Source organism: Macaca thibetana, chromosome 16 (genome assembly GCF_024542745.1).
Source record: "Macaca thibetana thibetana isolate TM-01 chromosome 16, ASM2454274v1, whole genome shotgun sequence".
NCBI lineage: Eukaryota > Metazoa > Chordata > Mammalia > Primates > Cercopithecidae > Macaca > Macaca thibetana.
In genome coordinates, this window is record NC_065593.1 from 18,137,557 (window position 1) to 18,151,345 (window position 13,789).

Consider the following 13,789-nt stretch of genomic DNA (forward strand, 5'->3'; position numbering starts at 1 on the left):
CAGGTTTTTGTTGATAATTGGTTTTCAGTAGTTTTCACCAATATGCCTATGTTTGGTTTTCTTTCAGTTTATACTGCCTGGGATTTGCTGAGCTCCTTCAACCTGTAGTGTTATGTCTTTTATTGGTTTGAAACATTCTTGGTTAATTATCTTCTCAAACACTGATCCTGTTCCATTCTCTTTCTCCTGTCCTTCTGGGACTCCAGTGATACATAATTAGGCTTTCTGTGCATGTTCCATATATCTCTTATGGCTGCATCTGGGGTTTTTTCCTTTAATTTTTTTTTTGTGCTTCAGTTTAGGTATTTTATATTGACTTGTCTCGTAGTTTATTGATTGTGTATCTTGCTATGCCCTACTTGTTGTTAAATTCATCCACTGAGTTCTTAATTTCAGTCACCTTATTCTTCACTTCCAGAATGTCCATTGTGCTTTTTATTTATGCCATTTGCTATTTAAAATTATTCATCTTTTTATCTATTTCACATACTAATTGTTATTTGAAATTCCTTGTCTGCCACCTCTAAGATCAGAATCATCTTTCAATCTTTATTTTTTTGGTCTTAATTACTAGGCATGTAATTTTGCCTCTTGCCTGTATGTAGTAATTTTTTAGTATGTGCTGGGATTCAGGATACTAGGAGTATAGTGGCTTCAAGTGGTGTTTTCTCTACCGGAAATGGTTCTTCTTTTCCTCTTTTATGCAGATACGGTGAGTGGGTTGACCACCTCAATTCAATCAAGAATTGGTTTGGGCTTAGGATTGGCTTATAACTTTAGGAAGGTTAAGTTTACTCCCATTCCTAGGTTGTTTCCTCCTTGGGATTTTCATGCATCTTCGTCTCCTTAGCCCTGAAAAGTAGTGAGAAATTTTCTTCAGAGGTTTTTAGCTTAGTTCTTTGGAATTTGCCTCCATGCAAATTCAACATTTGGCAAGTATCTTGAGGGAGAGACCTGATATGTGTTTGAAAAAGGCCTCTTCTAACAGTGTGTTTTCTTCCTCAGTCCTGAAAGTTGGCAGGAGATTTTTTTTCTCTCTCTTTTAGTAGCGTCTGCCTAGATTTCCAGCATTCTATCAGAGTCAGCAAATGTCTCATGGGGAGAACAATACATGGGTTTGAGGCCCCTCATGCTTCAAAGTTGTTATTCTGGTCTTGGGTGAGTGCTACATGCTTCAATGCTTTCATGTCCCCAGCACAGATCCTCTACCTCAGTCCGTGCCCAGATTCAGCAACTACTTTTCCCAAGGGAAAGAACAGCTAGTTGGAGTAAGCTCATCTTAGAATGGTCATCCTCTCTCTCAAATTTTAGGTTATGTAGTTTTTGTTGATTCTGCAATTCTTTGATACCTTTAAATTATGATATAAATTTTACCTTTTAAAATTCTAATTGTTGACAGAGGATCATTTTAGCTTGCTAGAACCCACTATATCCTATGTGGAAGCAGAGGTCTGCCTCTTTTATATTTGAAGAGACTGATGTCGCTGGCCTGGTGGCTCATGCCTATAATCCCAGCACTTTGAGAGGCCGAGGTGGGCGGATCACTTGAGGTCAGGAGTTTGAGACCAGCCTGGCCAACATGGTGAAACCCCATCTGTACAAAAATACAAAAATTAGCCAGACCTGGTGATGTGTGCCTGTAATCCCAGCTACTTGAGCGGCTGAAGCGTGAGAGTTCATTGAATCCAGGAGACAGAGGTCGCAGTGAGCCGAGATTGCACTTCTGCATTATAGCCTGAGTGACAAAGCAAGGCTCTGCCTAAAAAAAAAAAAAAAAAAAAAAAAAAAAAGTCAGGAAATCTTAGTTTGGTTAAAACATGTAGTGGACAAAAGAGGGTATAAATCACACTACTTATACAAGAAGATATTCTTTGGCAATTATGATCCCTTGATAGTTCCCCCTTATTTCACCACATGAATTAAAGTTTTGTTTTATTTTCTCATGTTGAAATGAAGATTAGTGAAGAATATTTATAGGCATCCATATTTCTCCAGTATGTGTAATTGAGGCCCTGTTTCCACTACTTTAATGCAGGTTAGCATCATCTCTCACCTTGAGTTACTGAAATAACTTTGTAAATGATTAATCTGCCTTTCTGATTGATTAATGCTAGTTTACTCTCCTCACTTTAATCAGATTTACATTTCTACCAATGAAATCTAAGCATCTAATTGCCCTGCCTGAAACCAGTTAGAGACTTTCCCCTTGGGATGAAGGTGGTGCTGCCGACCGCATCTCACAAGGCCTTGCAGGAGCAGGACGTTGCCTGGCGCTCTTTCTCCCCTTGAGTTCTCTCCTTCACACGGTACACATCTGGACACGGAACGTCCTTTAGTTTCTTGACTATGCCATGTTGTCTTGACCTCTTGAGTCTTTGCAAATGTAGTTACTTTTCTCAGAACTCCACTTTCTCTTCATTTATCTTTTTACACCCTCTTAACCCATAAAGACCCAAGATACAGTTGTCATATGTGGCCGGGAGAAATTGGGATGTAATTGTGTGGAGGTAGCAGTTGTATTGTGTTTAGAGACTGGGATTAGATTTCAACATTCAGGGATGAGGAATGTGTGGAAATAACTCAAAATGGGTTTTCCTAAATGTAGCAGACATACATGATGGGACCGGATGATTGAATTAGTTGATCAATAAAGAAGGTTTCTTTCTTCATTTTTAGGATAACATTTTTGAAGTAATAATTGGACAATACAGAGCAATTCATTAGATTTTGGAAAGCAAATATTTTAGGAATTAAAATAATGAAATATTCAGGCTGGGCGCAGTGGCTCACACCTGTAATCCCAGCACTTTGGGAGGCCGAGGTGGGCGGATCACATGGTCAGGAATTCGAGATCAGCCTGGCCAATATGGTGAAACCCCATCTCTACTAAAACTACAAAAATGAGCCGGGCATGAGGCAGGTGCCTGTAGTCCCGGCTACTCGGGAGGCTGAGGAAGGAGAATCGTTTGAACCTGGGAGGTGGAGGTTGCAGTGAGCAGAGACTGTGCCACTGCACTCCAGCCTGGGCGATAGAGTGAGACTCGGCCTCAGGAAAAAAAAAAATAGCAGTGGCAGTCACCTGTAATCCCAGCTACTTGTGAGGCTGAGGCAGGAGAATCACTTGAATCCAGAAGGCGGAGGTTGAAGTGAGTTGAGATCATGCTGCTGCACTCCAGCCTGGATGACAGAGCCAGACTTCATCTCAAAAAATAAAATAAAATAAAGAAATATGCAGACAAGGAAGAGATCCTGTGGACTGCTGTGGTCTGAACAGCATCCCTGGTGGGACTTGGGGATGATCTTGCTTCCTCTTCTGCCTGTTCTCCTACCCCAGAATGGGCAGCTGTAAAGTAGTGCCTGCTCTAGACGTCCTAGGAGATTTGTCCCAGGGGATCATGGGCAATTACTTTGCTTGTTGTTAATAAGTTTCACCAGGGCCTGGGGTCCACTGGGACCCACTGTGTCTAGAACCTGGAAAACATAGACTGGGAGATGTGTGAAGGGACAGGGTGGACTTAGATGATGACGACAGAGGCTGCATCTCCATGTATCAAACGTGCAGAAAAGAGCGAAGGCTCCCAGGTCCAGGCCTCGGGATTCCTTTCAGATATACCTGGTAAGTTAGGCTGGAAGCTGTGTCCCTGTGGGTCCTTCCAACCTTAGGGTCCTGATCACTAGCGTTCTGTGGTGTGACTGTGTGGGACTGTTCTTTAGGCACTGTAAGATCCAAATTACTGTTGAACATTCTAGAAATATCTTGATTGCTGTTTACCAGATTCAATTTCTTTATTTAAAATAGTATTCATAAGTATAGTTGCCCCATGAACAACACAGGTTTGAACTGTGTGGGTCCACTTAGATTTTCTTCTGCCTCTGCCACCCTGAGTAGCAAGACTAACCCCCCTCCTCAGCCTACTCAACATGAAGACAACAAGGATGAAGAGCTTTATGATGAACCATTTCTACTTCATGATTAGTAAATATGTTTTCTCTTCCTTATGATTTTCTCAGTAACATCTTTTCTCTAGCTTACTTTATTGTAAGAATATAACATACTAAATGTGTGTTAATCGACTGTTTATGTTATCTGTAAGGATTCCGGTCAATTGTAGACTATTAGTAATTAAGTTTTGGGGCAGTCAGAATGTATTTGTGTATTTTCGACAGCACAGGGGTTGGTGCCCTTAATCCCTGTGTTGTACAAGGGTCAACTGTGTTACATAATGGAGTCATGTAAGGAAGGAATTTTCATAAGAGATTTCAACTTTATCACTGCTTTGTGCTATCAGCAGGGTTAAGTCAGTATTCCTATTTTACAGCTGAAGAAATTAAGATGCAGAGAAATGAAAAGAGCAGCCAAAGCCCATATGCCTCATCTCCTCAACGGCAGCATTTGTGATATCTGACTGATATGGGGTCCATAATCACACATTTTAAAAAGAGATGGTACCAACTTAGTTCCCAGGATGGAAATTCCCAGAGAATCAAAGATAGATTCTTCTCATCAGTAAATCACAGCACCACATCTTTCTTTTTCTTGTACACATTAATCTGGCTGGGTTAACCCCCATGATCCTGTTAAATATCCTGTAACGAGGGTCCCTTCTGTATCTTCAGGCTTTGTAGAAGTTCTGAAAACTCCTCAGGATTGCAGTGTGAGAGAGGAATCTGGAGGAGACCAGGAGCTAGGTCTCAGAGATTGGAAATGTACTTAATCCTTTTCCCATGATTTTTTTTTTTTTTTTTTTGAGACAGCGTCTCGCTCTTGTTGCCCAAGTTGGAGTACAGTGGCACAATCTTGGCTCACTACAACCTCTACTTCCCGGGTTTACGTGATTCTCCTGCCTCAGCCTCCCGAGTAGCTGGGATTACAGGTGCCCTCCACCACACCTGGCTGATTTTTGTATTTTTAGTAGAGACGGGCTTTCATCATATTGGTCAGGCTGGTCTCGAACTCCTGTCCTCAGGCGACCTCGGCCTCCCAAAGTGCTGGGATTACAGGTGTGAGCCACCATGCCTGGCCTTCCCATGACCTTTAAACTTCCACATCAGTCTCATTTCTGCCCACATCAATATCTTGATATTGGGTAGGCTGAATCACAAGAAAAAAAAATCATAGCCTTGTTGTCTGAGTAGGCTGGCATTAAGCCATGTTACAAGGTAGCTATGGATTGGGTAATATTTTAGAATGAAGCTGGCAAACCTACAGTGCAGTTACCTAGAAATCAAAACAAAGGATTTATAAGAAGGAATTCTTGATTTGGAAAGGCCTGGTGGCAGCAGATGTTCTAATCTCCAGTGGTTTTGGTTTCTGTTGAAATAATTTAGTAGTCTCTTAGGTAGCACAAATATATATATTGTGGCACATATATCTGTAGATGTTGAGGTTCATCAGTGAACAAGATAGATATTGTCTCAATTATTAAAGTCTAGCAAAGAAAAAATGATCCCATATTTAATGATCTAAAGGATGAATTTCCAGGAGAAGGGATGGAATGGGGTTGAGACAGCATGTTCAAGGCAATGGTACTGTGATATATCATGGTGGGTGGGAGCAAATGCTTTTGAGATACTGGGAGAAATCCAGTATTATTCCTGGAGTAGAGACAGAGAGAGGTAAGCAGGAGAGAGTTCACCCAGTAAAACAGGGTCTTATGGTTCATTTTAACTCTCTTGGACATTATGTTAACAGAAATGAGAAGCTCTTAAATTAGATGGTGACATGAACAGGTTTGAGTTACAAAAAGGATGATTCAGGATAAAGTCAATAGATTTATTTATTTATTTATTTATTTATTTATTTATTTATTTATTTTTTGAGATGGAGTCTCGCTCTCTCACCCAGGCTGTAGTGCAATGACACGATCTTGGCTCACTGCAACTTCCACCTCCCAGGTTCAAGTGATTCTCCTGCCTCAGCCTCCTGAGTAGCTGGGATTACAGATGCCCGCCACCATACCAAGTTAAATTTTTTGTATTTTTATTAGAGACGGAGTTTCCCCATGTTGGTCAGGCTGGTCTCAAACCCCTGACCTCAGGCGATCCACCCGCCTCAGCCTCCCAAAGTGCTGGGATTGCAGGCATGAGCCACCGTGCCCGGCCTAAAGTCAATAGATTTAAAGAGAGCAAAAGTAGATGTTTGGAGACCATATCTGCATCAGTGGTGCAGGTGAGAAAAGTAGCTGACCTGAAAGCTGGCTGTGGGGTGTAAGCAGTGAGCATAAGGAGGGATGTTTAGAAGGAGGAATTGATCAGATGTGGTAATTGAATGAGAGAAGTGTGGGGTAGGCAGGAGTCAAGGATGACTGTCAGGTTTCTGGCTTGGGGACCCTGTAGATGGCATAGGCAGTGAGAGAATGCTGGAGTGGAACACACCTGGGGCAGGGAAGACAGCAGACTTAGTATCAGAAAGATGAGGCTTGGGGTGTCCATGAAACATGCACATAAGATGGTCATCAGGGAGCTGAACATCCAGGTCTGTAGCTCAGAGGAACGGTGTGGGTTGAAGAAGTACATTTGGGACTCACTGGCATATTTGGGAAATGTGTAAGGACAGTACTCTGAGAAGCACCAATATTCAAAAATAATGGAACAGGAGCAGTTGTCCAAGGAAAGTGTGAAGTATGGCAAGGTAGGGAGGGAGAGTGTCACCGGGCCAAGTGAGGGGAGGGTATCATGAAGAAGGAAGTGATCATTAGTGTTAAATGTGATAGGTTATTGGATTTAGAGATGAGAATATAGAGTCATCAATGGCTTCCATTGGGCAATTTCAATAGATGATGGGATTCAGAGGCCAGTCTGCCACCTGTGCCTAAATTCTCATTCATGGTCTCTTTGAAAATAGGCCACACCTACAGGTAACCAACCTGTAGGTGTTAAGGTGCATTACATTCTTCTTAAGGATAATAGAGTCACAGAATGACAAAGAAGAACCAAACCATGTTCTCAGAGTTCCTGCTCCTGGGCCTACCCATCCAACCTGAGCAGCAGAACCTGTTCTATGCCCTGGTCTAGGTCATGTATCTTACCCCCTCCTGGGGAACCTCCTCATCATTGCCCTCGTTCAACTGGACTCCCATCTCCACACGCCTATGTATTTGTTTCTCAGCAACTTGTCCTTCTCTGACCTCTGCTTTTCCTCGGTCACAGTGCCCAGATTGCTGCAGAACATGCAGAACCACGACCCATCCATCCCCTATGCAGACTGCCTGGCCCAAATGTACTTCTTCTTGTATTTTTCAGATCTAGAAAGCTTCCTCCTTGTGGCCATGGCTTATCACTGCTATGTGGCTATTTGCTTTCCTCTGCACGACACCACTGTCGTGAGCCCCAAGTGTTGCCTTGCTCTGCTGGCACTCTCCTGGCTGCTGACCACTGCCCATGCCACACATTGCACCTTGCTCATGACCAGGCTGTCCGTCTGTGCTGACAATGTGATTCCTCACTTTTTCTGTGATACATCTCCCTTGTTGAAGCTGGCCTGCTCCAACATGCAAGTCAATGGGTTGGTGATATTTTTCAGGGGAGGCCTCATCCTTGTCATCCCATTCCTACTCCTCATCATGTCCTGTGCAAGAATCGTCTCCACCATCCTCAGGGCCCCTTCTGCTGGGGGCATCCAGAAGGCTTTCTCCAGCTGTGGCTCCCTCCTGTCTGTGGTGTCTCTCTTCTATGGGACAATGATTGGTCTCTACTTGTGCCCATCGACGAATCATAGCGCTGTGAAGGGCGCTGTCGTGGCTGTGATGTTCACTGTGGTGACCCCATGCGGAACCCCTTCATCTGCAGCCTGAGGACGGAGACATGAGGGGAGCCCTGCCCTGGGCAGATCTTCAGCACAGAGAAAATTTCTTTTTCTTGAAAATAGTAATAGTTGGGATTTTACCATTATTGAATTTAGTAGGTGTAGTAATGTTGACAATGAAATACCACTCTAAATCAGTGGCTTAAAGACTTTTTAAGATCACTAAACCTTTTGTTTAAACAGGTTGTTTAAACAAAAGGTTTTGTTTTGTTAAAAACTCTATGCTAAAGGCTAATAGGAAAAATATGACAACAGAGCTGTGTTTGGAGTGAAGTTGGGGGCACGCAGCCAGGTGCTAAGTACGCTTCTTCCTCCCTTCCCAGGTGGAATTGAAGCTTGAAAATAAACTTTAAATATCTTTGTGCCAACACCTATTATCCATATTAGTTGGCAATTAACTTTTTTTTTTTTTTTTTTTTTTTTTTTGAGACAGAGTCCCACTCTGTCTCCCAGGCTGGAGTGCAGTGGAACGATCTCAGCTCACTGCAGCCTCCACTTCGGGTTCAAGCAATTCTCCCACCTCAGCCTCCCAAGTAGCTGGCAGTGCAGGCACGCACCATCATGCCCTGCTTATTTTTGTATTTTTGTAGAGACGGGGTTTCACATGTTGGCCTGGCTGGTCTCGAACCCCTGATCTCAAGGAATCCACGCGCCTCAGCCTCCCAAAGTACTGGGATTACAGGCGTGAGCCACTGCGCTCGGCCTTGAGAATTAACTTCTTAAACAGCACTGTAATCTTTGTTTTTATCCAGCTCAAGAATTTTCAATGACATTCTCAAATGAAGAAAGGAAAAACCCCAACATTTTGTGTCTTACAGAGCACATGTGCTCCTATCTGGACTCCCAATACCTTACCCTTTGCTGTCGAATAAAAGCATTTCTTATTTCCTTCTCTGCATACATATCCTCACATCATTCTATCCTTTGATTTTTACATAATTTTCCAGACCTCGATCAGAACAACCTGTCTGTAAAAGAGATAATAAATAGTAAACCCTTATTGGGTGATTTTCTCTGTGTAAGGCACTTTCACAACCTACTCACATACCAACACTACGAAGTTGGTTCCATGATTATCTCAAGTTTATGAATAAAGAGACAGAGGCCGGGCACGGTGGCTCATGCCTGTAATCCCAGCACTTTGGGAAGCTGAAGTGGGTGGGTGCACCTGAGGTCAGGAGTTCAAGACCAGCCTGGCCAACATAGCGAAATCCCATCTCTACTAAAAATACAAAAATTAGCCAGGCATGGTGGCATGTACCTGTAATCCCAGCTACTCAAGAGGCTGAGGCAAGAGAATCGCTTGAACCTGGGAGGCAGAGGTTACAGTGAGCCAAGATCATGCCCCTGCACTCCAACCTGGGCGACAAAGTGAGACTTCGTCTCAAAAAAAAAAAAAAAAAAAAAAAATTATTTTACTGTCCAATATCACATAGAATGTCAGTGATATAGTTAAGATTTGAACCCAGGGAGTTTGAGTTTAGAGATCATGACTATGCTGTGTCTTGGGGCTCTAGAGTCTTACTCCTCTCTCTTTCATTCCGTTCCAGTCACTTTTTAGTTAATAATGACAGTTTCCTTCATATCTTCCTCCTAGTTCTCATTGTGAGCTTGAATTATGATTTGCTTCAGATACAACCAGAAAGTGGACAGCAGAGTTTGTAAACCCGCATTTTCATGGGGCCAGGCAGGTCACATAGATCACTGTAAAGCTGGCCAGATTTGAGAAAAATCAGTTGCAGAAAGATGATCAACAATTTTGTTTTATTATGTGGATTATGCCTCTATCATAACACAAACATATGCTGTTGGAGATAGTATTTTAAATTTGATATTGAACAAAGTCTAAATGAAAAATAATAAGTATATATTTGTAGTTTGTCATTCCTTTGATTTGGGAACATTTTTTCTTCTGCACTCTGATGCCAATATGAAGTCCTTTGTTCCTTCACAGATTGTTTAGTAGAGAACTGAGTCTTGTCTTCACTAAGCAGGAGGGATATTTAGATCTTGTTGGTTTAACAACAGATAAGAGTTGTTGAAAAATGCTCACCCTGTGAACATGGATCAAATCTTTGCAAAATCATTGTTATATTTAAGGCCACTTTCTGGAAATGTAGTTAGGCTTCTGATATTTTTTATTGTGTAATGTTTTAAACAAATTTTACTTTAAGTCCTGGGATACATGAGCAAAATGTGCAGGTTTGTTACGCAAGTATATATGTGCTATGGTGGTTTGCTGCACCTATCAGCCTGTCATCTAGGTTTTAATTATTAGTATTATTTCCTGGAGATGCTTTACAGTGTGATGCAATCCTGTTTGCCTATTTTTGCTTTTGTTGCCTGTGCTTTAGAGGACATATTTTTAAAAAAATCATTGCTCAGACCAAAGTAATGGAGATGTTCGCCTGTGTTTTCTTCTAGTAGTTTTAGTTTTAGGTCTTACATTTTTAAATGAATTTTGTGTTGGTTTTTGTTTATATTTAAAATAAGGGTCAAATTTCATTCTTCCGCATGTAGATACCCAGTTTCCCCAGCACCATTTATTGAATTAGACCATCCTTTCCTTACAATGGTGTTCTTGACACCGTTGTAAAAAAATCAATTGACCATAAATGTATGGATTTATATCTGCACACTCTGTCCTGTTCCATTGGTTGATAGTCCATTTTTGTGCATGTACCATGCTGTTCTGATAATAAGTGTTTTATTATATATTTTGAAATCAGAGTGTGATGCCTCCAGCTTTGTTCTTTTTGCTCAATATTGTTTTGGCTATTTGGGGTATTTTGTGGTTCCGTATGAATTTTAGAATTATTTTCTATTACTGTGAAAAATGACATTGTAATTTTGATAAGAATTGCACAGAATCTGTAGGTCATTTTGGGTAGTATGGGCATTTAATATTATTAATTATTCGAATCCAAGAACACAGAATATCTTTCTACTGTGTTTTCTTCAGTTTCATTCAACAGTGTTTATCATACAGGTCTTTCACTTTCTTGGTTAAATTTTTATCTAAGTATTTTATTTTTGTTTGCTATTGTAAATCAGAGCACTTTCTTAATTTCATTTTCATATAGTTTATTATTAGTGTGTGAACACACTACTGATTTTTGTATGTTAATTTTGAATCCTGTAACTTTATTGAATTTTTTTTATCAGTTATAAGAATTTCTTGGTGTGGAGTCTTTAGGGTCATCTACATATAAGATTATGTTGTCAGCAAACAGAAACAATTTTATTTCTTTTCATATGAGGATGCCTTTTATTTCTTTCTCTTGCCTAATTGCTCTGGATAGAATTTCTAGTACTGTGTTGAAAAGGAGTGGTAAGGGTAGGCATCCTTGTTTTGTCCCTGATCTTAGAGGAAAAACTTTCAACTTTTCACTGTTGAATATGATGTTAGCTGTGGGTTTGTCAGAGACAGTCATCCCTCAGTTTGCTTGGGGGATTGGTTCCAGGACCCCCTACACATCTCCAAATTTGTGGATGCTGGAGTCCTGCAGTTAGTCTGTGGTACCTGTGGATACAAAAAGCCAGCGCTTTGTATATGTGGGTTCCACATCCCACAAATTCTGTATTTTTGACCCATGGTTGGTTGAACCCATGAATGTGGAATCTGCAAATATGGAGGGTTATTATTGCTTCTATTGTGTTGAGATACATTCCCTTTATACCTAAAGTTTTGAGAGTTGTGTTTGGTTTGTTTTACGCCACAAAAGAACGTTGAATTTTGTCAAATGACTTTTCTGCACCTATTGAGATGATTATATGGTTTTTGACCCTCATTCTGTTCATGTTTATCTCATTTATTGATTTGCATATGTTGTGCCAGGATTTGCTACTCAGGGGTAAATCCTGCCTTGATCAAGGTGGATAATTTTTTAATGTGTTGTTTAGTTTGGTTTACTAGTATTAGGTTGAGAATTTTTGCATCTATGTTCATCAGAGATACTGGCTTGTAATTTTCTTTTCTTGTACTGTCCTTGTCTGGTTTTGGAGCAGGGTAATGCTGGCTGGGTAAAATAAGTTTGAAAGCATTGCCTCCACTTTGATTTTTTGGAAGAGCGTGAGAAGGATTGGTATTCGTTCTTTAAATGTTTGGTAGAATTCAGTGGTGTTGCCATCGAGTCCTGGCTTCTTTTTGATGGGAGACTTTTTATTACTGAATCAAGCTCCTTACTTGTTATTGGTCTGTTCAGAATTTGTTTCTTCATGATACATTATTCAGTCTTGGTAGGTTGTGTGTGTCTAGAAATTTGTCCACTTCTAGATTATCCATTTTGTTTGCGTATACTTTTTCATACTAGTGTCTTACGATCCTTTGTATTTCTGTGGTATCATTTGTCATGTCTGCCCTTTCATCTCTCATTTTATTTATTTGAGTCTTCTTTCTTTTTTCCTAGTCTAGGAAAGGCTTTGTTGGCTTTGTTTATTCAATAAAACAACTTTCAGTTTCTTTGTTTTTCATTGTTTCTCGTCTCTATTTTATTTCTGCTCTGATCTTTGTTATTTCCTGTCTTTGGCTAACTTGAACGTAGTCAGCTAGATTGTTTGAGTTTTGTTAATTGATCTAGACATTTGTTACTATACAATTCCTTCTTATACCATCCAGAAAAGTACTTATAAGTTTTTGCATGTTGTAGTTCCATTTTCATTTGTCTCTATTTCCTTTTTGACTTCTTCAGTGACCCATTGGTTGTTTAGGAGTATGTTATTTCAATTTCTGCATATTCATGAATTTTTTAGGATTTCTCCTGTTATCAATTTCTGGTTTCATACCGTGGTGATCAGAAAAGATACTTGACTTCAATAGTCTTAATTTTGTTAAGACTTTTTTGTAGTCTAACGTACAAAATAATCGATCCTGGAGAATGGTCTGTGTGTACTTGAGAATTACGTGGATTCCCTTGATGTTGGATTAAATGTTCTGTGTATGTTTGTTAGGTGCATTTGGTTTAAAGTGTAATTAAAGTCCGTTGTTTCCTTATTGATTTTCTTTCTAGACAATCTTTTACATTTTCATAGCAATTTGACAAATTAAAGAAATTAACTTTAAAACTACCTGTAATTATTGCTGGATATATTTTTTAAGAATGTAGGCTAGGAGAGCAAATCACACAAAAATATGCTTATAAAAATGATATTTGTATATTCAAAAATTTGATTTAATTCATAAACGTGACAGTAATCTTTGATCAAACTATGGTGTAAGGGTGTATAGTCAGGCAGGGTACAGTGGCTCACGCCTGTAATCCCAGCACTTTGGGAGGCCGAGGCAGGTGGATCACCTGAGGTCAGGAGTATGAGACCAGCCTGTCCAACATGGTGAAACACCGTCTCTACTAAAAATACAAAAAAAAAAAAAAAAAAAGCCAGGTGTGGTGGTGTGCACCTATAGTCCCAGCTACTCAGGAGGCTGAGACAGGAGGATTGCTTGAACCCGGGAGGTGGAGGTTGCAGTGAGCTGAGATCGCACCACTGCACTCCAGCCTGGGCGACAGAGTGAGATTCTGTCTCAAAAAAAAAAAAAAAAAAAAAAAATTTTATATAGGTACACCTCAAATACTATAATATGACAAACGTAAAAACTGTGTTGTTACATGGACATTCTTATACAAAAAATCCGTCTGAAAGAGTAACAAATAAGTTAAAAAGTAGAACTAAAAGTATTGATGCATGTTAAACAGCGAAACACGCATGTCTGTCAATGAACTAGGAGAGAATATGGGATGATGTAAAAACCTTTGTATTTTAAATTAGGTAGGCAGATTTTGACTGTTAAGTACCTAGTATGCATTATTTGAAGGGTAGATTGCAATCTTTCTTGCAAATGAATCCCAGTAGGTAGGTAATTCCTCATTAAATGCCACAATGTCCCCAAAAGTGTAACCGAAGCCTGGCGTCCCTTCCCGGTTCACAGAGCAGGCAGTAGGTCATTCCTTATTCGCAGTTCCAAGGAGTGAATTCACTTTATCTGCT

General features: G+C 40.3%; 1 pseudogene; it reads left to right on the forward strand.

The window, feature by feature from the left end:
* Positions 1–6,918: 6,918 nt before the first annotated feature.
* LOC126939950 (olfactory receptor 1E3-like) lies at positions 6,919–7,950 on the forward strand (annotated as a pseudogene).
* Positions 7,951–13,789: the final 5,839 nt, after the last annotated feature.